Source organism: Macaca mulatta, chromosome 20 (assembly GCF_049350105.2).
Source record: "Macaca mulatta isolate MMU2019108-1 chromosome 20, T2T-MMU8v2.0, whole genome shotgun sequence".
NCBI lineage: Eukaryota > Metazoa > Chordata > Mammalia > Primates > Cercopithecidae > Macaca > Macaca mulatta.
Genome location: NC_133425.1, coordinates 26305304 through 26332316, shown reverse-complemented (window position 1 = coordinate 26332316; position 27013 = coordinate 26305304). Strand labels below are relative to the sequence as shown.

General features: G+C 43.6%; 1 long non-coding RNA gene across 1 annotated transcript in view; it reads left to right on the top strand.

Moving 5' to 3' along the window:
- The first annotated feature begins 1006 nt into the window (after positions 1-1006).
- LOC144338071 (uncharacterized) overlaps positions 1007-27013 on the top strand; it is a 96144-nt gene continuing 70137 nt past the window's right edge. The window contains exons 1-2 of the long non-coding RNA XR_013411843.1: positions 1007-1213; positions 3258-4246. This is a non-coding gene — a long non-coding RNA (uncharacterized LOC144338071). The remainder of the gene's footprint in view (positions 1214-3257; positions 4247-27013) is intronic.

The window sequence follows — 27013 nt, the reverse complement described above, 5'->3', positions numbered from 1 at the left end:
TGGGTTTTCCATTATTTGCAACCAATTAGGGTTGCTTCACTTGGAATTCAAGTCTTGGGAGTCCTAAGTCTTTGTACTGAACCCCATAAAAATTGTCCTGTCTTTCCTGCTACACACTAGTTCTGAACAAGACATACCTCATGGAGATTGAAGCTAGAATTAGCCTGTATCTCCCCACGGCCCCCGATTCATGGATCTTGGAAGAAGAGGGCTATGAATTTCTCTCCTTTCTACTCTTAGCCTATTCTTTGAACATTATTTCCCCCTCATTTTACCACTTAATAGGATATATGTTAAAAAGATTTAAAACATTAAAGTAGGTTAATTATTTTCAAAAAGAACAGTGAGGCTTTCAAAACTGCTACTGTCAGTAAATTTAAAATACAATAAATAATTTAGTGCCCAATTTTCCCTTCACAATGAAGAATTAAGAAGCTTCAATCTCTCAAATATTCTGTTTAAGAAAGCTAAAATTTCTTCCTCTCTTCTCTCTGGTTGCAAAACTTGGCAGTAGAGTGACCCACAAGATTCAGGGTTGGACTGACGAGAAATTCCTTTCCAGAAAGAAGTGTTTCTCTTTAGTTGGTGTTGTTTTCAGGAACCTTCAGGTTTCTCTAATTTTTTATTTTGTAAGCACAAGAGATGAGAACATTTATGGTCATTTTGCAGATACAAAAAATGAGACTCATTGAGGTTTAAAAAACAAGAATAAATCGGCTATTCCCAACGAATGAGTTTCTTTTCCCTAAAGGGATGAGATTTGGACTTACTCTGCAGAGTTGAATCAGTCAGCGTTGAACAGAAAACATTGTTCATTCTGGGGGGAAATGCAGAAACTCAAAAGGATGTTACAAAGGTGCAGGAAGGGTTGACGGGGCCGGGAAGGGAGGCTGAAGCAACTAAGGCTTGTTAGAGGAAGAAGTCTTTGATACTCTTAGCAGTGAAGGTAAAAGTGGAGGAGATGGTGTTACAGGAGTCCAGGAAGAACTGGATCGAATTGCTGCAGGAGTTGAATAAGGGAGGAAGAGGGAAAGGAATAGTTTGATGTCAACCTCTCTCCTCTTTCCTCCTGCCTTCCAGACACGGGTCAGTAGCTCCCATTGCCCAAACACAGCTAGCAGGCTGAGAGCAAAGGAGCCCAGGGGAGACAGTCCACAGGGAACAGCTTCCTGGGACATGAAGTAGAGCACAGAAGTGCTGACAGTGAATCAAGGTGAGTGAACGAGTGAGTTGGGAGCAAGTGACTAGCTCTGTGATAATTATTCTTTCTTCAAGAAATGTTGGGCCAGGTGCGGTGGCTCATGCCTATAATCCCAGCACTTTGGGAGGCCCAGGTGGGTGAATTACCTGAGGTCAGGGGTTCGAGACCAGCCTGACCAACATGATGAAACCCTATCTCTACTGAAAATACAAAAAAAATTAGCTGGATGTGGTGGTGGGCACATGTAATCCCAGCTAGTTGGGAGGCTGAGGCAGGAGAATCACCTGAACCTGGGAGGTGGAGGTTGCTGAGAGCTGAGATTGTGCCACTGCACTCCAGCCTGGGTGACAGAGTGAGACTCTGTCTCAACTGCAATTTATTGAGTTTGTCACTTGTACAAACATACTTTTAACTTGTCTCCATATATTCTCATCAAATGGCTCTTTCTCAACCAAATCTTATACAACCCATAAAAAGTGGAGTTATTCTGGTTGTGACGTGCATTTGTTCTATTTTGGAGCCCTTGGGTGCTGCAGGACATGAACACATGGCCTTTTGTGATCTACAGAATAACTCAGAGTAATGCATCCCCATTTTGCAGATGAGGAAAACAAAGAAAGTTTATGGGATTTTCCCCAAGTTTTACAGCTATTAAATGGCAGCTGGAAGAGTTGAAATGGGTCCCCTGATAAATGGCAATAATCAATACCTCTTTGTGAGGCAGAAGACAGAAAAGAAGGGAAGGAGAAAGAACCAAAAGGAGGAATGTTCATGGCCTACACAGCCTGCGGAAGCTGGTGGACTTCTCACGCCCCTTCTCATCCACAGTGTTTCACCTGTGTTCTGTCTAAGGAGCACTCAGGTGCCTTGGGGCTTCCAAGGTCTTCCCCCCGCCTTTTTTTTTTTTTTAACCAAAATAGCTCTACTCTTAACAGCTTCACACATGTTGGGATGCTGTGTTAGATCTCTGAGAAGTTCAATTGCATAGGTTGTTTCTCTAAAGTTCTTGGGTATGCAATCTTAATGGTTTCAGTGTCTGCTGACTTTGCTCAGGATGCACTGTTTTCTTTCCTTTCTGTGATTGTTGGATTGAGAGCTCATCTTCAGTGGGCTTTAGCCGTGGGAATCCTGTGTGATCTGGTGTGGTGGTGTTTCTCCCCTGCTCAGGAGTTTTTACTTCTTTCAGGTTATTGGGAGTAGCAGCAAACTGGGGCTGGTTTCTATGTTAATGGATCAGCTTAGAAGCCCAGGGGAAACTCAAATTTCAGACCCATGTCAGGGACAAGACATGAATATTTCCTTACCATTGTCCTGTGCAAATGGGCAGCACCTTTTTGGTTCATATTTTCTCTGGGATGTAGCCCTGTGAATTATCCTATTTCAGTCATATATCTATGATCCAGTTCCTTTTCTTCCTGTGCCCACAGCCTCATCTCTCATCTCCCTGCAGGTATCAAAACATCTTGCTTTTACCATACAGTCCTATATCCCAGGGTCAGTTGCTATGTCTGCTCATGTCTGGTCTTCTCTCCTAACTCTTGTCATCCCAAGAGATCTCTTGTACTTTCTTGTGAACTTGGCCATACATTTAAAAGGATCTTGACTATAGTCTTTCATCATTTTTAGGTGTTTTGTTCTGTATAAGCATTTTCAAATTATCTTCTCTTAATTTTCTTGGAAATGATAAGCCTTTTATTTTGCTTGCAAAAAATGTTGCATACCTAAAAATAGTATTTAAAATCCAGGGGTCTTACATGGTGCTCCAGGCCAGAATATTATATTATGTTGAACCACATAATATTGTCTGTGTTTGACCATTTTGCCTACAAAAAGTAATTTCATATGGTTCATGTGAAGACAAGACCACACTGTGACTCAACTTGCAGGATATCTAAGTTAGAAGGAAACGTAGGAATCATTCCCAAACTGCTCGGTAGACCAGCTATTAATACATTGGAATTATCAAGGAGCATAAAGTGTTACAGACTCTCAGGCCCTACTCCCAGAGATTTTGATGTGATGCCTGGAAATGAATATATTTTTCATATCTTTGTAGGTGATTCTGATGCACCGCCCTATTTGTGAACCTCCGATCTGGAACAATAATCCACCCACGGAAGATAGACTCTCTACAGCTTTGGCAGGGAGTTGTCCCGCCTCTGCTCCCACAGTTCTATGACAAGGAACTCCCTGCTGTGAATGAGCCCACTCCCATCTGCCTGTCTCAAGCTACTTTCTTGGGATGTGCTAGACTCTCCACTTGCAGTGCTCACTCCATGTCCTTTGATTCTCACCTTTCCCTTGTGTAATTCCTCCTGGGCCAACAGAATCATCTCAGCGTCTGCTGCCCCTGGGCCAGGCAGATGACACAGACTCCAGTCCTTCCCTCCCACATTGACAATGTCCCTGACACTGGCTTTGCATTGTGATGTGCAGAAGGGAGAGGAAAGGAGGAAAAGACTGAGGAAGTCAGAAGGGTGAGATACATGCAGCATTATCCCCGGTCATGGAGAGACAAGCGTCCTGGAAACAGGGAGGCAGGGGGAAGGGGAGGACCTTACACATGGCTTGGATCCTACTGTTGGAAACTAACTTTCCTACTCAGGTAATAGCAGATACGACAGATGAGGAGATGTGGCGTATTCTTGGGACCCTTGACATGTCCTTAGAGGTGGGGGGGATGAACGGAGAAACAGATGGGAAAGGCTCTTTAGCATTTCACCAATAGTTTTGACTCTGCTCCCAGAAAGATGATCATCAGTACATTTCCTGGGCTTTGCCTCAAGAATTCCTTCCATCATGTGCTGCCTGTACCACCTGTTTTCATCCTCGCAAAAAAATTCATCCCTGGGCTCTGCATCGGTTTGGTATTGAGGAGGAAAGCATGGAAATGGGCCCCCTCTAGTAACTGAGCACTGGATAGACAGTAGAACTGAGTGCCAGGATCTGTGCTGGCTTTTGGGTGCTCTGGTGCATGAGATCTGATAGCACCACTCCCTTTGCCATCCATAGGACGGGGCTGGGACACGAATGGCATAGACAAAGGTAAGAGACTCTTACTCTTGCTGCTTGACATGTCCTGGATCTAACTGGATCTTCCAGGCATTTTAGGATTTGGACCCTGAATATGGTTCCCAACATGGAAGTGATGCAAATATGCCTTTTTTTTTTTTTTTTTTTTTGAGACGGAGTCTCTGTTGCCCAGGCTGGAGTGCAGTGGCACAATCTCAGCTCACTGCAACCTCTGCCTCCCGGGTTCAAACGACTGTCCTGCCTCAGCCTCCCGAGTAGTTGGGACTACAGGTGTGTGTCACCATGTCCAGCTAATTTTTGTATTTTTAGTAGATATGGGGTTTCACCAGGTTAGCCAAGCTGGTCTCGATCTCTTGACCTCATGATCCACCTGCCTTGGCCTCCCAGAGTGCTGGGATTATAGGCGTGAGCCACCGCACCCTGCCTACTCCCCACCTTTTTTTTTTTTTTGAGGCAACTATGTCTTGCTTCCCACTCACTTTCCTGTAAACTGCTTGTAGGTGCCCTTGTCCCCGTCACAGCTTGTGCCAGGGCTGACAAACACACTTCTTTGACTTTGCTTTCTTTTACTTTACTCTCAGTGTGTGCTATCAAACCAGTGAGCATGTGCGGGAAACTGGGATGTGCGTGCCTGCATGTGTGTGCATGTGTGTGTGCCTGTGTGCGTGTGCACAGTCATCTCACAGATGCTATCATTTGCCACACTTGTGTTGGGAGGGTGCACAGAAGTGTTTGAACCTAAACTAAATCACTCGAAATGCTATGCTTTTTGAGATCTTCTGTTTGTTCTAGTGCATTTTCTGCTTTTCTTCTCTGTTACTGGCTACCCACTCTCATTTTTGTCCACTACCCTGATGCCTGTTTCCGGAAGTCCCTCCTCCAAGATCACTTATATTCATTACAGTTCTGCGTAACACATGAGTAAACAGTCTTTAAGGGAGGGCATTGACTTGCGACAGAAATTTTGGATTCTTGGAGGACTTTTCTTAAGTCTCTGTGGATCAGCTGAATGCAGTCAAGTGATGTGTGGCCATGACCAGATTATAATAAACGAATCCTATCAAACAACAGATTTTGAAAAGTTCAACAGCCTGAAGAGGAGTTATTTGTACAACTAGTGTCTTTGACCCTTTACAAAAGGGATTGCTTTGGGTTCCTTTGGGCAGGATCTTCCTTGATGTACTTAGGAATTCATTTACATATTGTTAATTCCTTGACACAGAAACCAGAGGCAGAAATCCCAAAAGACAGTGTGTATTGCACATTATATGCCACTGGCTGAGACAAGTGAGAGAGAAAGAGAGAGAAATGACCCAAACCAGATTTTTAACTCAAGAAGATTCCTCAGGGTTGATATGTAAACAATTAAAGCCTAGGGTTTGCTCTCAGGATCCCCAGGAATATGCATTATATCCAGTCCTTTTTCCCAGAGCTCCTTCTATAACCCATAGAATCTATGACATTCATCACCCTGTCCATCCATTGCCTCTAAGGTTGGATCCTCATGCTTGAAAAACTATTGCCAGCAAAGACATGGAACCAACTCAAATGTCCATCGATGATAGACTGGATAAAGAAAATGTGGTACATATACACCATGGAATACTACGCAGCCATAAAAAGGAATGAGATCATGTCCTTTGCAGGGACATGGATGAAATTGGAAGCCATCATCCTCAACACGCTGACACAGGAACAGAAAACCAAAACACCACATATTCTCACTCATAAGTGGGAGGTGAACAATGAGAACACATGAACACAGGGAGGGGAACATCACACACCAGGGCCTATTGGTGAGGGAAGGGGAGGGAGAGCATTAGGACAAATAGCTAATGCATGCAGGGCTCAAAACCTAGATGACAAGTTGACAGGTGCAGCAAACCACCATGGCATATGGATACCTATGTAACAAACCTGCACGTTCTGCACAAGTACCCCAGTATCCCAGAACTTAAAGTAAAATAAAATGAAATAAAATAAAATAAAACAAAATAAAAAGAGAAGCTATTGCCTTAATTTGAGGCCCCCAGGAGCCAACCCTAGGGCAGGGATGTGGGTGTGTGTAGTTTATTTGGGAGGTGATCCTAGGAAGTAGTGCCATGTGACTGGGGGGTGAGATGAAGGAAAGGAAGTCAATAAAGGGTGCGTCACTGAGCAGGCTGTGGAAAACGGGGATTCAATCCCACTGGGGGATACTGGGGTGAGATATGGAGTACCTTACAGTGATCTCAACACAAGGGCAGTGGACAAGATTAATTACCCCATCTCCCTGCAGCCATTGGTTAAAGGCTATTCCTGTGAGGATTAATGCCTCATGTGTGCACAGAAATGGTGAATAGTGTGCATGGTGAAGGGATCTGGGTGGAGCCCTTTAGAATCAACCGGTTATAGCCTGGCCAACATGGTGAAATCTCATCTCTACTAAAAAAAAAAAAAAAATACAAAAAATAGCCATGCATGGTGGCACACGCCTGTAATCCCAGCTACTCGGGAGGCTGAGGCAGGAGAATCTCTTGAATCCTCAAGGTGCAGGTTGCAGTGAGCCAAAATTGCGCTGTTGCGCTCCAGCCTTGGTGACACAGCAAGACTCTGCTTAAAAACAAACAAACCAAAAGGAACAATAATTAGTTCTTTTGGATGTGGTGGTGGCACACATGTGTGTGCCATGTGGTGGCACACACCTGTAATCCTAGCTGCTTGGGAGGCTGAGGCAGGAGAATCACTTGAACCCGGGAGACAGAGGTTGCAGTGAGCTGAGATCATGACACTGCACTTCAGCCTGGGCAAGAGAGTGAGACTCTGTCCCAGAAAAAAATAAAAGAAAAGAATCAGCTGGTTATTTATTTATTTATTTATTTATTTATTTATTTATTTATTTGAGTGTCAATCATCAGCAAATTCTCCTGCTCTGATTGTGCACACAGTGCACGAATTTCTCCCAACATTTCTTTCTTTAACTCTGACTGTGGTTTTGGGATTGGTGTGAGCCTCAGCCTCCTTAGTCTTATATTTCTGAAGTCATGAAGACTTCCATCTGAGGTCCCTGCCCCTTTCCCCTCCCAATTCTCCAAGTATAACCTGAACATCAGGATCCATAGCTACCAGCAGGAGTTGCCTCTGGAATGAGTGCTGTTGTCACTATGGAGCCAATATCCCGGGTGCTGGAGGGAGCTCTGAGCTTCCACAATCCCTTGCTGCAGATTGTCTCAAATGGGGAGGCTGCAGAATCATATTTAGCCTTCAGAAAATTTTGTACGGGCTGCAATTTATCTTAAAATATGAGAAACTCATTGCCAACAGTTAAAATGTGTGGGATTTCATACAAACTCTGGATTTGTGGCTTGTCTTGAAAACTTGGAAGACTCAGCAATGTTGGGACCACCCAATGGGCTGGAGTTGACTAGCAGCTGCTCCTTAGATGGGACCTGTGCCCTCCAGGTCATCAGTTTTTTCGGAACCACTTGACTTTCTTCATTTATTTCTCTGACTTCCACAGGCATTGGAGTTTTCAATCCTTGCCTCTTCTCTGTTGGCATCTGCCATGTTGCATTTGCCTCAGTTGATTTGCCTGGATCTTTACTTATCCATTGGAATTGGATTGCTAATCTGTCCTCCTACCCTTTTGACTTTAGTTTTTATATTCTTTCTGGATTTTGTCAACTTCTTCTCCCGAGGATATAGGACGTTGTTTCCTGTTCTCGCAGCCATTTTCTGAAGTCTTGTTATAAATGGACAGAAATTATAATCTTCCCACACTTTAAGTGTCATCTGCTACCTGGATTCCTTCTGTATTTATCTACTGATCACTGTGGACAATTTGGGGTCTTGATGCAGACCAGGGCAGAACCCAAGACTGCGGGATACTTTGGATTATGTATATTACACCATCAGTCTATGTCTTTGGGAAAAGCATTCCCAGTGCTTTTGGGTTGCGTCTATCTTTGGAGTTCCCCATTCTCTCCACCTCAGCTTCTCCACTTCTCATCAGTCCATGCTGCTGAAATTCCAGCACGCTTTGCACTTGAATCTAGTAAGGTTGTTAACATTAAATATACTGTTGTCACTCTCATTCCAGATGGTTTTGTTGCCATGGAATTCTGAGAAGGTGCAAACCATGCAAAAATTCTCTTTCCTGGTCTCAGCCCAGCTAATTAGATCTGCTCTGAATCCAGTTAGAAGAGAAGCTGGTGACAATCTAGCAAGCAAATAACATTTTCTCCTGGTTTCATTATAGAGCATAGAGCTTTCCCCCTTTTCCCTCCCTCAATCTGCTTTTTTTTTTTTTTCTTTGAGAGGGTATCAGGAGGAGGGCCAGGTGATTTGCGACTTTGAGTATCATTTATTTCATTGATGGAGACTTTTGAGGTGGAAAGGAGTGAAGGCAGAGAAAGTGATTTCTAAAAGGATGGTTCACTTGGCATCTCTCCTTGGACAATGCAAACTCCACATGATCAAGCTCTTCTTCGATAGAAAATGACTGATACAAGGACAGAAACTGATGAGTCACTTACGTTTGCAAGTTTATTAGTTGGATAGTGTTTGTTAGAATTATAGCATCATAGAATCTGAAAGTTGACTGTGACTCAACCCTGCCTGTTGCAGGAGAAACAAAACAAAACAAACACCTATGTCCAGAAAGAGGAATGGGATTTTATTCATTCATTACTTCATTAATTAAACCAGGCAAACATTCATTGACAATGTGTGGCACTTCTGGCTAGGAGGGACACACAGATGAAAGCTGTGCCATTCCCAAAAAGCTGATTTTCAGCTTGAGAGGATGAACAGGCAGTGTAGCATTGTATCAATACACAGGATTTGTGACCAGCCTGCCTGGATCAGTACCCACTTCTGCTTTTTTCCTGGCTGTCCAACTTTGAGCAACTGTCTGTACTCTTATTTCCTTCATCTGTAGAATGGAGATAACAGTGTCTTCCTTTAAGGATATGCAAGAAGCATTAAGGATAATTTGGGTAAAAATCCTGATACATGAAAAACTCATTGGCCAGGTGTGGTGGCCCATGCCTGTAATCCCAGCACTTTGGGAGGCTGAGGCAGGTGGATCGCCTGAGGTCAGGAGTTCAAGACTAGCCTGGCCAACATGGTGAAATCCCATTTCTACTAAAAATACAAAATTAGCCAGGTGTGGTGGCACACGTCTGTAGTCCCAGCTACTCGGGAGGCTGAGACAGGAGAATCTCTTGAACCAGGCAGAGGCTTCAGTGACCCAAGACTGCACCACTGCACTCCAACCTGGGTGAGAAAGAGCAAGAAAATATGTCAAATAATAATAGTAATAATAATAATAATAAGCTCATTAGCTGTAGCTATTATTAAAGTAAACAATTTTAATGAAAAGTGATGTAGGTTGTGAGCATAAAGCAGGAGTGTCTCACCCATTTTGAGGAGTCTGGGAAGGTCTTCCAAGCAGAACCAGGAACAGGGTGGAGGGGAATGTGCATTTGGTGTGCAGAATAGAATATGCGGAGGAGTGAAGAAGTAGGGAGGGGTAGAGGTGGGAGAGATAAGGGCCAAGTGGTGACAGAGCCAAGATATCAAGGATGAGAGAAAGGGAGGAGTTGAGGATAGTGTCCATTTCCTGACCTGGGTCCCTAGTAAGTGAAGGTTCCTCCCATGAGACCAGAATTATAGGCGAAGAAAGGCTGGAGGGAAGGTAAGGAGTGCATCCATGAGAAGGTGGGTTTTTTGGTGTTGCTGAGGCTTCCAGTTGGAGATTTCCAGCAGGCAGTGGTGATATCTTGACAGAGATGAAGCCTGGGAATATTAAATCAAGAGTCCTCAATACATGAATGGTAACCGAGAAAAGAAATGAGGACAAGACTTCAGTGAAGATAGGGAAGAGTGGAGAGGGAAAAGGTCCCTGGAGAGAGTCCTCTGAGCACTGCGGCATTTGGGGGCATGGCAGAGGAGGATAAGCCAGAAGAGAAGAATGAGGAGGTGGCTCTTAAACCAGAAGATAATTTATTGCCCATGATACTGAAAAGTTGGGCAATTATCAGGCTGTAGAAACAGCTAGAACCAAGATTATCTATCTATCTATCTATCTATCTATCTATCTATCTATCTATCTATCTATCATCTATCTATAATTTTGTCCTTTGTTATCCTTCCCCCCTTCCTATCCCTGTCCCTCTTTCTCCCTTCCCTTCTCCTCTTCCACCTCCCCTTCCCCCTTCTCCTCCTTTTCCTCCTCCTCCTTTTCACCTCCTCGTCCTCTTCCTTCTCCTGCTCCTCCTTCTTCACCTCTTCTTCTTCCTCCTCCTTTTACATCTTCACCTCCACCTCCTCCTCTTCTTTCTCCTTCTCCTCCTTTTCCACCCCCACCTCCTCCTCTTCTTCTTCCTCCTCCTCCTTCTCTTTCTCTGCTTCCTCCTCTCCTTTCTCCTTCTCCTTCTTTTCTTCCTCCTCCTCTTCCATCTACTCCTTCTCTTCCACCTCCTCTCTCACCTCCTCTATTCTTTATCTTTCTCCTCCTCCTCTTTAATCTCTTCCTTCTCTTTCTCTTCTTCCTGTTCCTCCTTCTCTTCTACCTCCTCCTCCTCCTCCTTCAACTCTTCTTCCTCTTCCTTATCCTCCTCTTTCACCTCCTTCATTCCTCATTTTCCTTCTCCTCCTCCTGCTCCTCCTTCCCCTCCTCTACCTCCCTCACCTTCTTGGGCTTTCATATCTTAGGAATGTTTTCTTCTGAGTGTGACAAAGATGTCTCAATCAGCTTCAGATTTTCACCATTTCAGAGTCCAGTCTAGCTGACAAGAATAAAATTCATTTGCTTTATCAAAAGTCACAGGTTAACTCCTGGGGCACTCACACTTACCTGACAAATTGATGAGGCGGCTGGAGAATAGTCTACAAGGATTCGCCAGGCCTGGATCTCATTCTACCATGCGTTCTAGTGGTGTGTCTCATGTCATCCAAACCAACAGACTGAAAATGAGTGAGAGAGAATTCTTTTAAAAAGTAAGGAAAAGAAAGAAAGCTGGACAGGCAAAACACAAGATGTCTTCTTAGAGAGTAGGAAGAAAATGAAATCTGAAAATGAAAAATTGGCTGAGTTTAGCTTTATGAAAACCTGATCACATTCTCCTTTGTTTTTGCGTTTTCTTCCAGATAATTAACAACTGTCACAGGCGAGTTTGCATTCATTGCTGTTAGGTGACCAAACAGAAAGGCAAGAACCCTGGCTTTTTCTGGGAAAGAATGCTCATCATTTTTCTATTTTCATAAAAAGAAAAAGAATCCTGTGAGTTTTTACGCTGTTTCAGAACAAACGTAACTGTGACTCATGTTTCACAATTTATGTAGCTGACTTCACATACTTTTGACAGTTCTATCATGGTTTAGATGCTGTGAAATATTTGTTTTCCTCTGCAGAACCAGGGTGGCAAACATCCACTTGCTTCGTGATTATTGACACTCTATCCCGAGGTTTCTCAAATTCAGCCCTATTGACATTTTGGGCAAGATAATTCTTTGTTTGTTTATGGAGCTGTCCTGTGCATTGCAGGGTGCTCAGCAGTTTCCCTGACCTCTCCTTACTTGAGCCCTCGTGGTGACAACCCAGAAGGCCTCCAGACACTGACAAGTATCCCCTGACCCCTGGTTGAGAACCACTGCTCTACACTTTGGCTTCTAATCATGCAATGTACTAGAAAAGGGATCCAGGGAGAACAGGGGAAGCTGGAGAATAAGGATAAAGCATAAAAGGATATGTCTGCCTTTTTGCCTGGGCTGACCTTGATGGGGTATAATTTGGGGACCATCTGCCACAACCCCTTAATTTTCTGTTCCCCAGATCTCAGGAGAAGGAAGACAGGGAACCTCACCCAGCCAGCAGGATAATTAAAATCCAATCTGGGTGTAAAACGAGATGCTTGTAATATAACAGGAGCCTTTTGGAGCTCTTCAGTCAGTGAATAGAATAAGCTTGCTGCCTATAAATAGCACAATTGGCAGCCAACCCCTCTGAAAAACACTCAACATGCCGGTGTCAGAGGAAGACGTGTCCAATGCTTTCGACACTGAAAATAAATACCGCGAGTCAAAAATAAATGGCATTATTAGCATAAAGGGAGTCCCTAATTAACCAGCAATAGTCCATTACTGTAGCCGTCAATTCATTAAATTGCGTAATTACATAAAAACTCGGTTGACGCTTGATTCAGTCAGTGTATCTGTTATTGTCTCCTCAATAATTAGTTCTATAATTGTCAGTTTGACAGGGCAATTAAAAATGTTTGAAGACATTGTGTCAGCTTCCCTGTGTGCGGCTGCACTCCGGAGGACGTGTCTGGGAGAAAGCTTCCATCTGGGTGGCTTGAGGGTGCTGGCTCCTGGGACGAGGACAAGGAAGGGTAGGGGATCGAGGGGTCTGGGGGAATTATTCCATCTGGGGGGATTGGGTGCCTTTGCTTGAGTGGTCTCAGCTGTAACTGCAGGGCTGTGGAAGAAGTGGAGGAAGTCAGCAGCGGGGATGTATGAAGAGTTCCTATTCTGAGGTTGAGTGGGCAGGCATTACTATTCAGTGTGTTTGGTCCTGGTGGTGAGGACCACAATGTGAGCTACTCAGTGGCAGCCTGGGTGAAATCATCCTGTCCTGGAGTTTCAGTTCAATTTGTATTAGGACTTCCACTGATGCCTAGGTGTGTGGAGTTGCTGTTCCCCAATAGGAAGGAGACTGCTAGTGAAGGCTCTAACCAGTCAATATAGGTTTGGGATTTCCAGGTTTGTATATTTGTGTAGCTAAGAAAGAATATGGCTTGCTCAGAACCCACTCCAGGGACAAAGATATCAGACTTCTGACAAAGTTGGTCTAGTTCTCACTTCTAGTCAGGGCTGGGCTGAGTCTCGATGGTTTTTTTCTGGTCATAGTTGACACAAGAATAGGGCAGGACAGATCCTACATGAGTAGATACCCAAGCTCTGCTGTTGAGTGCGGCTGGGGAGCACGCAGGTTACTCAGATGAGTGGGACTCTATGATATGATTTGCCTGTGTTCTCACCCAAATCTCACCTTGAATTGTAATAATCCCCACATGTCAAGGGTGGAGCCAGGTGGAGATAATTGAATCATGGGAGTGGTTCTCCCATACTATTCTCATGGTAGTGAATAAATCTCATGCTATCTGATGGTTTTACGAAGGGGAGTTCCCCTGCACACACCCTCTTGCCTGCTGCCGTGTAAGACATGACTTTGCTCCTCATTTACCCTCCGCCATGATTGTGAGGCCTCCCCAGTCATGTGGAACTGTGAGTCCATTCAACCTCTTTCCTTTGTAAATGACGCAGTCTCGGGTATGTCTTTATTAGCAGTGTGAGAAAGGACTAATACACGCTACATGACTAACACCTAATTATTCTGGTCTGCATAGAATCGTGACAGCCCAGCATAGGAATGAAATCTCAAGTTGTGGGGGCAGAAAAATGTCTTGAGAATCTAGGTGGCTGGTCCCAGATTTCCATTACTCTGAAGCTTATCTGCTTGTCGTTGGCATTCTAAAGCGGAAGAGAAAGGTAAGTTTTTTTCTCCTAGAAGCAGCAGTTGATGGATGTGTTGACACGACAGAGAAGCAAACTGCAGAGGGAAGGTCAGACTCAATAGGACATTCTACACAGGACACAAGGTGTTTAATTGAAGACTTTACATTCTTGGGCCATGATCCAATTGGATCTTTAATCCACAAAGGAGCCTCCATTCTTCCTGGTGTGAAGTTGACAGGAGGAGAGGGCTGCAAATTTCTACCCAAATTTCTAACATGTTTTTTGTTATTCTGCTTCTATGAACAATGTGTTCTTACCAACCAGGGCTGTGATGAGTCAGGTGTGTTGCTGCTTCCTCAGAGGAGGAGGGTAATGAAGTCCTAGAAAAGCCATGCCTGCTTTTTGTAGGGTTCTTCTCCAATCGTTACAACTGATTCTAAAAACATGCCAATCAGATGAGTGTTCAGTCACTTTTGTGGCTTTGTCTGAAGAAGACTTTACAAAGGCACCAGTCCATTGGTTCAACCAAGGCCACTCCACAGTTACTATAGAGTAGAATAAGAGGACACACCCTCTCCAGGGCTTCCTAACAAGAGGTGCACTTAAGACTCATCTGTGAAGTCCTCATCTCAGATCTACTAAATCAGAACTGGAACAGGGTATACATGTACAAGGAACACACTTTTTTTTTTTTTAGGCGGAGTCTCGCTCTGTCACCAGGCTGGAGTGCGATGGTGTGATCTCAGCTCACTGCAACATCCACCTCCTGGGTTCAAGCGATTCTCCTGCCTCAGTCTCCTGAGTAGCTGGGACTACAGGCATGCACCACCAAGCCTAGCTAATTTTTGTATTTTTAGTAGAGATGGGGTTTCACCATGTTGGCCAGGATGATCTTGATCTCTTGACCTCGTGATTCACCCACCTCGACCTTCCAAAGTGCTGGGATTATAGGCATGAACCACCACACCCAGCACACAATTTTAAATGTATTCGTATTAATAGCTTAATCCTTGCCCCAGTCAATATTCTATCACTGATAACTCCTCATTTATTTCCAGCCTCCAGTTCCCTCTCACTGGAGATTCTGGGTTATTTTGTGTAAATGAGAGTAATTATAAATGAACCAAGGATTTCTCTTATGGGTTTATCCCTGTCAATGTCATCTATCTGTCTACCTGTATATCTATCTATCTATCTATCTATCTATCTATCTATCTATCTATCTAACATACCCCTCTCCCCCTCTCTCTCTATTTCTGTAAGACATAGTTCTCCATCTATGTGAGGGAGAGAAAAGGCAGGAGTCTATGGTGAAAAGGTTATGGAGTGAAGGGAATTTCTGATAGAAGTTACCTTTAACTCACATTTTGGCTAATGAATTGCATTTTTTGGAGGACATAAATGCATTGGCTCTACTGGCCAGGCTACCTGGGCTTTGACCTTGGGTGAGTTCTTTGATTATTCCATGCCACATTTTCGCAGTTTCCTCGTTTTAAAACTGGAATTATTACATTTTTTTTTCTAGAAATGATTATTGGCATCCATATGTGCCAGGCACTGTTTTTTGGGTACTTGGGCTACACCAGTGAATGAAGCAAACTCAAATCTGTTTTTTCTTGGGAATCGCATTTTTATGTGAGGAGATAGACAATGAGAAACAAATACAATAAATAAATAAATTAAGTGTTGTGTCAAAATGGAACAGGGGAGAGGAGATGGGGAAACCTGGTGGGTGGAATGCAATTTGAAATAGAGTAATTAGAGAAGACTTCATTAAGAAGGTGACATTTGAGCAAATGAAAGCCAAATCGGCTTCAGGACAGTGTATATCCAAGGAACAATGAGTGGTTGGGGTGAAGTAAGCAAGGAGGATGGCCACCAGGTTTTTATAGCCTGCAGAACCATGAGCCATTGCGTCTGGCCCTTTCGTGCAGTGGTGAAGTCAGACAGGTAACAGATAATTTAGTCAGACAGGAATTTGTCCACCAAAATACGAAATTTGGCTTTTATGCTGAGTGCAATTGGGAGCCATGGGAGGGTTTTAAGCAGAGGAGAAACTTTATATAATTTGTGTTTTAAATGGATCCCTCTGAATGTGGTATGTCAGAAACAATTACAGAAATTCATGAGGAAAATGAAGGAGACCAGTCAGGAAATCATCATAGTAACTCAGTCTAGAAGTGGCAGGTGACTTGGACCAGGTCTAATAACAGGACCCATCCCACAAGAGCTTTTGTAAAGGTTAAATGAGGTGATGGATAAATGAACATAGAATGCTGTCTTGCATAATGTAAGCATGCAACAAGTGGCAACTGTTATTCTCTAAATGTGACCTCATGTCAGGACTGGGCCATACAGAGCCTGTGATGGTGAATACTGAGTGTCAACTTGATTGGATTGAAAGATGCCAAGTAATGTTCCTGGGTGTGTTTGAGAGGGTGTCACCAAAGGAGATTAACATTTGAGACAGTGGAATGGGAGACACAGACCCAGCCTGCATACAATGTGAGGAAGCATTCTATGTCCATTCATACATCATCTATCTCATTTAATCCTTACAAAGTCAGCTGCCAGTGCGGCTAGGATAAAAGCAGGCAGAGGAGTGTAGAAGGACTAGACTGGATGAGTCTTCTGGCCTCCCTCTTTCTCCTGTGCTGGTTGCTTCTTGCCCTTGAACATCATCAGACTCTAAGATCTTCAGCTTTTGGACTCTTGGGCCTACACCGGTGGTTTACCAGGGGCTCTCGGGCTATCAGCTGTGGATTGAAGCACTGTCAGCTTCCCTACTTTTGAGGTCTGGGGACTCGGACTGGCTTCCTTGCTCCTCAGCTTGCAGATGGTCTATTGTGGGACTTCACCTTGTGATCGTGTGAGTCAATATTCCTTAATAAACTCCTCTTCATATATGCATCTATCCTATTAGTCCTGGCCCTCTAGAGAACCCTGACTAACACAGAGCCTAGAATGTATTTGGATTTTAACTTCCTCTTTTTAATTTTGGAAAAATTTCCGGGGGATTCTACACTGCATCTCAAGGTAAAACTAATGGTCCAGTTTGTTTGTAAAAATGATGCTTAGCTATATATTTACACAAGTTATCCAGAGAGGATTAAATAGCGTTCTTGAAATAATAAAATTGTCCAATTATAACAGGATATTGGCAATATAAAATGCTTTAATATTTTCTTATTTTATTAAAGCTAACACGATCCATTTCTTCCTTTTCCAAATCAGTCTTATGTTTCCAGAGAAGCATAAGAGATAAAAAATATAAAATTATTTTCTCTTACTCCAAAACCTTCTTATTTTGCTTTGTTACAGTCAAAGATGCCTCACTCTGGTATCTCATAAGATTCTGATTGCCTTATTATGCAGCTGGAATCTATACTGTCTCCCTTTGAGCTGCTATTGTTCCTTTGCTCTCTCAAAGTTAGACACTTCAAAACCAACGTCTCTCATGTATCCCATCTTTCCAAATATTTGGAGCTATCAGAACCATCGAGTGAACACAAGCTTTTTTTGTTGTTGTTTGTTTGTTTCTTTTTTTTTGTAGAATAGTATTCATCTCAAAAAAGGGGAGATATTTTCAGACAGAGTCCAAATGGTTCTTACAATCTCCATCTGGTTGCTGCTACCAGCCTTAGACTATAAAAAAATCTCATTTTTATTTGTAAGCAGCAAGCATAGAGGGAAAGCAGAGTAAATAAAAAGGGAATGACATTTCAGTTTTAGTACATTCAGGTCAATTGTCCAGCGTCATCTGCAGTCCTGTAATCCTAAAGCCCAATTAAACAGCTCCAACCCAAAGGTTGATTGTGACATCATACTTCTCAAATCTCAGAGAGAATTTTCACCTCCTGATTGCCTTTTCTATTGAAATGTGTAATTTGTATACTCTTAGAGATGAAATGAGACGAATCATATAAGAGTTTACAGGAGTGCCTACTACTCAGTAAGTGCTCAGTAAATATTAGCTTTAGGTATTTTTCTAGCTGAGTTTGAAAATGTGCAGTGGGGATGCCTCCAATTTTGCATCTTTTTCTTGGCCCCTATTTCACATATCGTATATTTTTTCTTGGAGTCTCACACTGTCGCCCAGGCTGGAGTGCAGTGGCCACATCTTGGCTCACTGCAACCTCCGCCTCCCAGGTTCAAGCGATTCTCCTCAGCCTCCCAGTAGCTGGGATTACAGGCGCTCGCCACCACGCCCAGCTAATTTTTTGTATTTTTAGTAGAGACAGGGGTTTCACTATGTTGGCTAGGTTGGTCTCAAACTCCTGACCTCGTGATCCGCCCACCTTGGCCTCCGAAAGTGCTGGGATTACAGGCTTGAGCCACCGCGCCTGGCCCTTTTTCATGTTTAAGATGCCTTTATTTCCCTCTGTCCAAGGTCCTGGTTTGTGTTCCTCAGATTTCAGCAATGGGGCTCCTGTTGGGTGATACTTCCCACCTGTGTACCTCGGTAGATGTCACGAAAACCAATTTTCTGGGTCACATGCTTCTACCTGAAACATTGTATCTCTTCGCTGTTGAATTTCTCAGGCTTCAGGCAACTCTTCTTACTTAGGTGTGAGCATAAACATCTTTTGCAGCCATCACTTTTCCTGTTGCAGTGGAGATTTTCTCAACTTCTTTGACATGGTTTGGCTAATTGTCCCTTCCAAATCCTATGTTGAAATGTGATCCCCAATGCGGGAGGTGGGGCTTAGAGGGAGGTGTTTGGGTCTTGGGGGTGGATCCCTCCTGAATGACTTGGTGCCCTCCCTGTGGTAAGGAGTGGGTTCTCACTCTATGAGTTCACAGGAGAGCTGGTTGTTAAAGAACCTGGCACTTCTTCCTCTCTCTCTCTTGCTCCTTCTCTAGCCATGTGACACGCCAGCTCCCCTTCCCTTCCGCCATGAGGGGAAGCTTCCTGAGGCCTCACCAGAAGCAGATGCTGGCACCGTGCTTCTTGTACAGCCTGCAGAATCATGAGCCAAATATACCTCTTTAAAAACCACCCACTCTCAGGCATTTCTTTCCATCAATGCAAAAATGGACTAGCACATTACTCTAACCTTCCATTTCGTATCCCTCTGGCATTCCCCTACTTCTTTCATGTGGACCCTGTCAGATTTCAAAATGAAAAGATGCCTCTCACATCAGCTTCAGACTTTCTCTCCCCCATGCAGGGCTAAGGCTGTTTACAGGAGCCTCTGAGGTTCTGCCTCATCTACTTTTCCTTTTATATTTCTTTCCTACTGTTTCCGCCCTAACTACAAGTTAAAGTCCTTTTTTTAGAAGTCTATCTCATTCATTAGAGGTTCTCATTTCAAAGCCCAAACCACGGTTTTCTGTTTTACTACTAACTCTGAAGCCTCCCTTCCTGTTAACTCTTTTCCTCCAGGTTCCTGGTAAAGAAAGCCTGTTTTACAGAGGCAGAGTGGTACAAGAACTTGCCTTTTTTTTTTTTTTTTTAAATGGAATTTCACTCTTGTCACCCCTGGCTCAGCTCACTGCAACCTCTGCCTCCCGGGTTCAAGTGATTCTCCTGTCTCAGCCTCCCGAGTAGCTGGGATTACAAGCACCCACCACAACCCCCAGCTAATTTTCCTGTTTTTAATAGAGACGGGTTTCACCATGTTGGCCAGGCTGGTCTCGAACTCCTGACCTCAGGTGATCTGCCCGCCTCGGCCTCCCAAACTGCTGGGATCACAGGTGCAAGCCAGCACGCCTGGCCAATAACTTGCCTTTTAATTTGTTTTCAGTCCTCGGGTTTGAGAGAACTCTGCTGCAACTTTAACAACCAGACACACAATATCAAGATGCCACCTGTGGCTTGTGTGAAGCACTTTGCACTAGGTCGTATTGGTTCTACTTTGCAGATGTGGATACTGAGGTTCAATCCAGTAGACCAAGGTATTCTCTGTACAATAATACCCTCTGATTTCTATTTATTAGCTGATTTATAACGTATTCTACCCTATGTGCTTGAATGTACCCTCTGATAGCAGGGTCACCCAACCCCATCATCCTGAATAGGGCTTATTAGTGTGTTAACTTCTCAGGTATGAAAAAAAGCAAGAAAAAGGATAAGGAAGAGGAGAACCAGAGATGGGAAATTCCATGTTGCACCCTAAACTTCTGCCCCCAGCCCATCAGCCAAGCAGTCCTGGCTGGATTGAAGTGAACCTCAGCTGGCCTTAGAAACGAATACAGATTATCACACCACATTCGGTGAACTAGATCTCTCAATCTGGATCTAGGCTCTCTCTTCCCAAGCAGCTTTGTCTAGGACACAGCTGTGTGCCCAAATCTAGCCCTCCCATCTGCTGAACTACACCAAATGTTAGCACATTAGAGATGGAGGAAGATCTTGGCACGGGTTTAGAATTACCACTTCTGGTCTGCTGCTCCCTGCAAATGACACCCTTGCTAATTCCAGGAGGGGCATGATCTGTATTTCACAGAGTCTGTGTGCTGGTTACCTGGTGAACTGGGCTAGATAATGCTATCGGAAGTAACAGGAGCTGTGATAGAATTCAGCTACAGTCCAGGGCTGTCTTGGTCTTGCACTCACAATCACATTGTTTCCTTACATGGAATGCTGAGAGATTATTACACATGGAATGCTGAGAGGATGTCACACATGGAATGCTCAGAGGATTATTATACATGGAATGCTGAGAGGTTATTATACATGGAATGCTGAGAGGTTATTGAGTGATCTCAACAGCAAACAAGGCATCACCTTGCTATTAGAGGGTCCAATGGACCACACCTGATGGGAGGGTCTTAGGAAGAACTGGGATAATAGAGAAAATAGCACCTTCTATTAAGAACTGTGAGAGTTTCTACTTCCTCCTAAACCCAAATCCCAATGCAGTCACCAGCTGGCCTCCATGTTTGAAATGAGCCCACCATCACATGTGCACAGGGGAAGGTGAAGTGAGAGAGACCTTGGCCTGGAGGCATGAAACAAGAAAGAACAGAGACATACACTACTAGTTCTCAAACTTTGGAGTGCATAGGAACTGCCTTGGGAGAAAGTTAAAAATGCAGATACCAGAGAAACAGTTCGGAATTATTGAGTTATAATCCGTGTTTTTAAATCTACCTCCATCAGGAGATTCTGATACATAGTGGGTTTTGAGAGCAGTTGATGTTTGACAAGTCTGTTTGTGATTTTTGCTCCCTCGTGCACAGTTTCAGAATTGGATTCAATCCAATCAACGTGAGGTGGAAGGTGGGGAGAAATTGTGTTCTCCTCCACCTTCTTCAGGTATAAGCCATCAGGACTCCTTTTTCCTAGGTTAGAGGGAGACTGAACAGTCTTCCCTGGCCTCTTTTTTTTTTTTTTTTTGTCTGATCAGTTTTTTTTTATTCTTATTGTTTTTTTGAGTTTTGCTCTTGTCACCCAGGCTAGAGTGCAATGGTGCAATCTCGGCTCACGGCAACCTCCACCTCCTGGGTTCAAGTGATTCTTTTTTTTTTTTTTTTTTCTTTTTTTTTGAGACGGAGTCTCGCTCTGTCACCAAGGCTGGAGTGCAGTGGCGCGATCTTGGCTCACTGCAAGCTCCGCCTCCCAGGTTCACACCATTCTCCTGCCTCAGCCTCCAGAGTAGCTAGGACTACAAGTGCCCGACACCACGCCCAGCTAATTTTTTTTTTTTTTTTTTTTTTTTTTTTTTTAGTAAAGATGGGGTTTCACCGTGTTAGCCAGGATGGCCCTCAATCTCCTGACCTCGTGATCTGCCTGTCTTGGCCTCCCAAAATGCTGGGATTACAGGTGTGAGCCACTGCACCTGGCCTCAAGTGATTCTTGTGCCTCAGCTTCTCAAGTAGCTGGGATTACAGATGCCTGCCACCATGCCCGGCCTGACCTGTTTTTTTTTATTCGAGCTAGTAAAGGCTGTTCTTGCACAAATTCCAAATTTATGTGATGTGGTTTGGCTGTGTCCCCACCCAAATCTCTCCTTGAATTGTAGCTCCCATAATTACCACATGTCATGGGAGAGACTCGGTGGGAGGTAATTGGATCATAGGGGCAGGTGTTTCCCATTCTGTTCTCATGGTAGTGAATAAGTCTCACGAGATCTGACGGTTTTATAAAGGGGAGTTCCCCTGCACATGCCCTTGCCTGCTGCCATGGAAGATGTGCTTTTGCTCCTCCCTTGCCTTCTGCCACGACTGTGAGGCCGACCCAGTCACATGGAACTGTGAGTCCATTAAACCTCCTTTTCTTTATAAATTACCCAGTCTTAGATATGTCTTTATTAGCAGCATGAGTTTCAATAAGGAGGAAAAAAAGGAGATCCTCTAGAGGAAAAAAAAGAGGTATTTTTCAAGTGAGGCTTTGAAAGGAAAAACCTTTAACTTATTTGATCCTCCCAGTAGAAGGTCCACCTCATATGACCATGTCCCGGTAGCATTTTTGGTCCCTCTTGGAGCTAAAGTGATTGTTTTGTGTCTTTCCTGGTATACTGTAAGTACAGGAAGGCAGACACCCTGTCTGTCTTGTTTGCTGTGCCATCTCCAATGCCTGGCACATGGGTTGTGTTCAGTAAATACTAGTTGAATGAATATGTGAGGGAATGAATGAATGGATTAACTGGAACAGGCTTGCCAAGTCGCACAAGTAATGCAGAGTCTGAAACCTACATTTATATGACCTCAGGCAACTCATTAAACATCTCTGGTCTCATTTTGCTCATGGGAAAGTAGAAATAATAAAAGCACCCACTTCCTAGGGTGGTTCTGAAGATCAAATTCGTTCTTACACATTTAGCGTTTGGGACAGTGTCTGGTTAGTGACCAGCATCGATTGACTATTACTGTACCACTGTCATTAAAATTAAACACAAAACCAGAATTCACATAAAGTTACTGATTTCTAATATTGTTGAATAGGTCATTAGAAAGATACAAGAACTACCATTTATTATCATCAATTCATACAGGAGGGACATCCTCACATATCAAGGGAGGAAAGGCATAATCTCAGAATAAATGTCATTCCTTTACATTTTAAATAAATTTAACCTTATGAAAAGTTATTTTTATCTTAATTTTAAAAATATATTATGAAGAACTATTGGAAGCATTTTTCACAGTGGTGTATGTATTTCTCTTTCTCTCTGGGCCACTGAACTGCAGTGCCTCTCTCTAAAGGGGTTGCCTTACATAAGATTGATGCTCATGGCCTTGGCATCTCTTTGTTCACAGTGGGCACTGAGTTGTTGAGAAAAAACCTGGGCTGTTTGCTCTTGGTCATAGCTGGGCAGGACATGTGTTGGTCACTGTTGCCCTGGGGGACCTGTGGACAGGACTCTGTCCTGACTCAGCCAACAGAGTTCTATGTCCCTGTTGTGACATCTTGGTCATGAACATGTACTCTTGAAGTATTGTTCAGCAGGAATTCTCTAGAACTCCCTCGACTCCCAGTGCTGTGCTGGGTGTTAAGGCAAATCCTAGAGGGATCACAGTAGGGAGGACCCCTGAAAATTCAGTAGATCTGTCCTTCCAGGTACAAGTCATGGCACTATGTTCAAGATGGCAGTCTATGTGAATGTGGATGGGGGGTGTAAGTAAACATTCTCCTTATTCTAGTTTCCTTTTTTAGTAAATGACTCCACCAACCCCCATCACCTAAGCCAGAAATTTAGGAGTCATTTCCTTGATTCTTTGTTCCTCCATATTCCATTGGCTACCAAGTGCAGTTGTAAATGCTTCTTAATGTCTCTAATATCTGATTCTCACCACCACATCTACTGCAATAGCCTTAGCATTAGTCACGTTGCCCGAGCTTTTTTCTCTTCCATCTTTTCTCTATATTTATTTCAGTGATTGGTTGACCAATTGATAGGTCAATTGATCAACTTATCCATGTATCCATCTATCCATGCACACTCCAGCCAGCCAGCCACATATCCACCCACACATCCATCAGTCCATCCATCCATCCATCCATCCATCCATCCATCCATCTATCCATCCATCCATCCACACATCTACCAACCCATCCATTCATCCACTTCCCACCACATCCATCCATGATCCATTCTCTCCTACACATCCATCCATCCATCAACTCAGCCATCCGTACACACATCCATCCATCTGCCCATCATTCATTCATCCACCTGCCCACTCACCCACACACCTATCCATCCATCCATCCATCCATCCATCCATCCATCCATCCACCCACACATTTATCATCCAGCCACTCCCTTCACACTTTCATCCATCCATCATCCATTCACTCCCCCTTACACATCTATCTATCTTTTCACTCACACATCCATCTGTCTGTCCATCTACCAACACATCCATTCATCTATGCACTCACCTCCACACATCCATCCACACATTCACCCGTCCATCTATCCATCCATTCATTTATCCCCAACACATTCATTCATTCATCCAACCATCCGTCCAATCTCCTCCACATATCCATCCACACATCCATCCATCTGTCCATCCATCTACCCATCCATCCATCCATCCATCTATCCATCCATCCATTTATCCATCCACCCCACACACATATCCATCCATCCACCCACATATCCATCACCCACCCACACATCTATCCATCTACCTACATATCAACTCACACATCTATCCACATATCCATCCATCCGTTCAATTATTCACCCACCCACTCACCTACACATCCATCTATCATTCATCCACCCGCACATTTATTCACCCACACATCCATTGACACATCCATCCATCCATCCATCCATCCATAAAAAACCATCCCAAGACTTAGTGACTTTAAATAACAAATTTTTTTTTGTTACTATTTTGTGGGTTGGCTTAAAGGTTCTTCTGTCTTGAAAGACTGGTGGCTGTACTAGGACTGGATGAACTAGCATGATCTCATTCACATTTCTGGAGGTTGTTTCTACCTGAGCTGGGGCGATTGCTATGTGTGTCTTACTGTGTAGTGGCTCTTAGCTCATCTAGACCCATTCACATCATGGTCACAGGGTTCCCAAGAGCAGCATGAGAGGACAATTCTCATTGCACAAGTGTTTTTGAGTTTATGACAGAATCACTTTTGCTATTGTCCTATTGGCCAAAACAAGTCACATGACCAAGCTCAGTGCCAAGGTGAGGGGCCAACCCAAGGGCATGGATGCAAAGAGGCATGAACAAAGCTATAGATTCCTTTACCAGTTTATTACAATAAGAAAAGGAGGATGCTACATTTAAGAAAAACAGACAATTTTTTTTTTGCCAGGCTAAAACAACTTATTTTATTAATGAAAGAATTTTGGCTAGAATTTGAACATCTTGACTCCAAATCCAGAGTTTTCCAAAACAGCATAGTGCCTAAGACCATGGGCTCTGAATTTAGACTTCCTGAGTTCAAATCCCTCCTCCACTACTCACTAGATTGGTTTCCTTGGGCAAGCTATTTCGCCTCTCTATTCTTCTTTAATGTAAAGATAATGAGACCATTGAGATGTTATGAGCATTAAATGAGTTAATGTATGTACGGTGCTAAAAACAGTGCTTGGCACGTAAGAAGTGCACAAAATGATAGCTAATATTATTGCAACCAAGGTATGGCAGCAATTTCAGATGCCTTATTCCCTCCCTTGCAGAAGCCATTGGAGCTAACAGATGTGTGAGCACTTTTGTAAGCAAAAAGCTTTACTTACGTGTGAGGTGCTGTTAGTTTTACTGTCAGAATTTACACCTTTCGGATTTCAGATTCTAGTTAAATTAGAAGATAACTGTCATTCCAGGGCATATCTGGCCAGGAAAGTATGCCCAGGGGTCTCCCCCATGAAGTTTTCTTGTCATCTCCATTGCCTGGTGGGCCTGGGTGCAGAAATAGAAGGCTCGAGGCTAGCGGCTGACTGCAATAAAGCTCCGGTCTTTGCAGCATTGCTTTGGGAAAAAAAAGGATGAAACAGATCTAACTGTAGGTAATTAATTCTCCTGGTGTTTGTGGGTATGTGCATCTGCTTCGGTGGCTACATTTGTTAATATCAAATGATAGAGAGTTCTTTCAGAGCAATTGTAATAAAAATTAAAAAAAAAAAAAAGAAAGGGAACATTTTTGAATCACTAAGCTGGCCGCCCTAAATCTCTGGCCTGTTTGGTATGTAAAACCTCTCATCCAGCATGCATTTTTTATGAAAGGATTGAAAACCCAAGAAATAAAACATGGGCTATGGAACATCATTATGCACGAGGTAGAGCTGCCCAGGCAACCGGAATCAAGCGGACAGTCCCTGGGGAGCAGGGAAGTTCTGGGGGACATAAAAGCCAGAAGCACTGGGGTAAGCAGGTATCCAAGAGGACTAGCAGAGCCCAGAAAGGGCCAGAGAAATGCTGAATGGTGGTTAGCTCCTGGGCAAGGTTACAAAAAGTAAGAGAAATGTTGACCTTTATCCGGGACCCTAAGCCAGCTTGGCACACCCGTAGCTGCTGGGTAATCAAGTTTCTACAATCACAACCCTAGTCTGAGCTATCAGTGACCACCGTCAAAATAATGCTGTAACAAGCAAACCCAAAGATGTATAATGACTCAAATATCATAAATGTTTATATCACTCTCATGTAAAGTTCGAAACGGGTGCTCCCAATGAGTGGGAAACTCTCTTTCAAATGGCAATCCAGGGTTCTGGTCTTCTGCTAGCTGTGACTTCACCATTTTTGGAATATGGCTTTAAAGATTGCTCATCTGCCTGGAGGAGGAACATGCAGTAAGGTTTTATGGATCAGCCCTGGCAGGGGTATATGATTTATGCTCATTTTTCAATGGTTAAAACTTAGCCACATGGCCACACCTAACTGTGAGAGAATCTAGAAATACTGCCTTACTACATCTTCTATCTTCCCACTTTCCCTACCACTGCAAAAGTGGTAAAAGTTGCGGCAAATGCATACCCCATCTTTGCCACACCTGGACTGAATGCAGTCACTTGATTGCATTACTTGTGTTTTTGCACCAGACAATCCATTCTGTGCACTGGAGCTACAGTGGTCAGTTCAGTTCTTGACGTCAAGGATTTCTTGTTGCAATAAAATTGAAACCCAACCCTTCTCCTGTGCCCTGCAAAGCCCTGCATAGATGGAATCCTGCCTGTATGGCAGATGGTGCCCTCTCCCCATGAATCTAGCTGGCTACTGTAGCTTCATTTGGGTCCTGACTCTTTTCTACGTTAGGGCATTTGTCTCATACTACCTGTTGCAGTCAAAATATCACTTTCTAAGAGAGACTCACCTGATCATCTTAAGGTCACCAGCCGTACCCTTTATTACTCTGCA